Source organism: Alligator sinensis, unplaced genomic scaffold (assembly GCF_000455745.1).
Source record: "Alligator sinensis unplaced genomic scaffold, ASM45574v1 scaffold1522_1, whole genome shotgun sequence".
Classification (NCBI taxonomy): Eukaryota; Metazoa; Chordata; order Crocodylia; family Alligatoridae; genus Alligator; species Alligator sinensis.
The window spans coordinates 10,281-12,939 of record NW_005844133.1 but is presented as its reverse complement, the minus strand read 5'-3'; the positions used below and the strand labels follow the sequence as shown (position 1 = coordinate 12,939).

Below are 2,659 nucleotides of genomic sequence, written 5' to 3'. Positions count from 1 at the left end.
CCTGGGGTGAAGATTGTCAGGGCCGGCTGACTTGAAGGTATCCAGCTTTTCAAGATGTTCCTTCATGAAGTCAGCATTAATGCTGACGGTCACCATCCACTGCCAAACCATTTCCAGAATTAGCACCCAAATGGACCTCTTTCAGCAGAAACCAGGGCAGGCTCCTAAGATCCTTCTCTACAACACAAACTCCCACCCCTGACCGGTTCGGTGGCAGTGGGTCTGGCACCGACTTCACTTTCACCATCAGCCACGTGGAAGCGGATGATGCTGGAGATTATTACTGCATGCAGAATACTGCTTTGCCTCCCACAGTGCTACAGCCCCATACAAAAACCTCCCTGCTCTGCTCAGTTCTGCTGCTCCCAGCACCAGCTGCTTCCTGCCCAGCCACAGGGCAGTGAGTGCTGCCCTGGTACAGCACTGCCAGGTGCTGGCCATATCTATGGCTTTTCACCATCACTTCTCCCCTCAGACCCAGATTTCTACCAGAGTCTCACACCCCAAAAACCCTGCCCTCAGCCATGTCTCTTTCTCACATCAGTCTCAATTATTTGCTAGAATGAGCCCATGCCATTTCCTGCCCACACCAGTGCCTGGGCATGAACTCTGCCCTCTTCAAAGTCTGTTCCACAGGCATCGTTCAAGGCCTTGGCAAACCCTTGTATCCACCAGCCCTTTGCCCCAGGATAAAGACTGCTGGATCATCCTTTGGTGTCACTCAGGTGGCCCCACTGAAGCCCCTGCACCCACTCCATGCTGCCTACTGGAGGGCACAGGGGGTTTCTCACACCATCCTCTCCCTGCCCCTCTATTTCCCTGCTGTCAGACTGAGCACTCCCAGCCTGCTGTGGCCCCCATGGTACTGGGGTTGGGCTGTTCCCATGTCCCCTCATGCAGAAGAGTGACCCAGCAGGATGAAGACCTGGTGTCAGATGGGACAATCTGCCCCTGGGAACAATCAGTTCATGTTGTCAAGCTTATCTTGGTCCTATTGTGGGCTACAGCCTTGTGTGTTCCCCCACTGGGAACTCAGGGCATTTGTACACGCCACAGCATTTGATCCTTGTTAATTTACCTTGCCTTAAAAATGTTAACACTGGTTATTTTGTTGTGTTGCATTTGTGTTTACACACCACGGGCTTTGAACCAATTAAGCTCCATATGCAATTCCCCACCAATTACAGCAGGGAGAGGCAAATACCAATCTCACTTGCCTCACCCTGGCCCTGCTCCCACCAGCCCAGTACAGCAAAACCCCTGACATGTGGTCAGGGAAAGGGAAGTGGGGCTGGGGCTGGGGCTGGGGCAGAGGCTGGGGCTGCTACAGGGCAGGAGGGGTGGGGGTTGCCTCTGAGGGCAGTGGGGAACTCCATGGCCAGCTAGGCAGCACAGGGTTTTCCAGGACATGTCCTCTTTTTTGGCCCCCTGTGCTGTGTCCAGGCAAGTTTTTTAAATTTCTCCCCTGGTTCGTTTTCAACATGGCCACTGGTAGGTAGAACTACAGTTCCTCAAATGTCTTGTGGCAGCCATGTTAAAAATGGAGCCAGAATACTGCTAGGTACAACTGTAGGTCCCAGAGTACAATGCTTTGCTCCTCTGGTGGACTCAGGAGAGAATGATTAGAGGCTGCAGGGGGTACAGAGGGCTAGGAGTGACGGGGCACCAGCAGGGTTGGTGGGGTTGGGTGGGGGGCTGTGGCTTGGCATTAATGGGCAACAGAATGGGCAAAAGCAGGACATCTGCATGTCACTGCCCTCCCCACCATCATCCTGCCTCTGGGTGGGATGGGGGGTGGAGGGGAGAGGAAGAAAATCTCTCAGCCTCTTTTGATCTGAGGAGAACAAAACAGTTCCAGTGGGGCCTGAGAAAGGTGATAATTACCCTCCTTGACATGTAAAGGCTGCCCTCCCTGCTTTTCTGGTCAGGCCTGAGATCCTGCTGCTGCCTTTGCATCACCACAGCCTCCCAGGAGAGCTGAGGCTCCTCACCAGCTATGAACTGCCCAGACTAGTTTTCCATCTATTGACTCCTCCGTAAAATCCTATGAAATATGATCTTTCATTTCTACCCAGGAGAACTTTTACAATCTTTTCTCTGATGCCAAATCTTGCAATGAAACATTTATATTTTTTGGAAAAATCTTGTTGGACTAATAAAAGTTATCATTTCTGTCCACAAGCCCTGATTGCTTTCTACCATACCACAGAGCACGGTAGGAAGACTCAAAGCAATGTAACCTTTCTACTGAAGAGCTAATACTTCCCAACAGTTATTAAGTGTTTGGGCAGATTTTGATTCCATATGTAGAATGCAATCCTTTTGCAAGGGTGGAGTCCATGCACAGTCACAAATATCTGGTAGGCATGGTATACAACAGCTTTCCTCTCTGCATTGAGCCACAAGGCAGGGCCACTGCTGTATGATTCATTCAGCATTGACATTAAAGACTGGAGCATTATTTCTTCAAGACAGGAAGGGAGAAACCATTCAAATCCAGTCTGGCCATCAAATCCAATCTGTTTCTAAAGTAAGAAACAACATCAGATGATCCCTATTATAAATGGATCAAACTGTACCCTAAAAGATGTTACATTTTTTACCCCTTCTACTGAAGGCTGCTCCAGAACCTCAGTATTTTGATAGAAACTTTCTTCCG

At 50.1% G+C, this 2,659-nt stretch overlaps 1 pseudogene; it reads left to right on the top strand.

The window, feature by feature from the left end:
• LOC112549046 overlaps positions 1-908 on the top strand; it is a 2,979-nt pseudogene extending 2,071 nt beyond the window's left edge.
• The last annotated feature ends 1,751 nt before the right edge of the window (positions 909-2,659 follow it).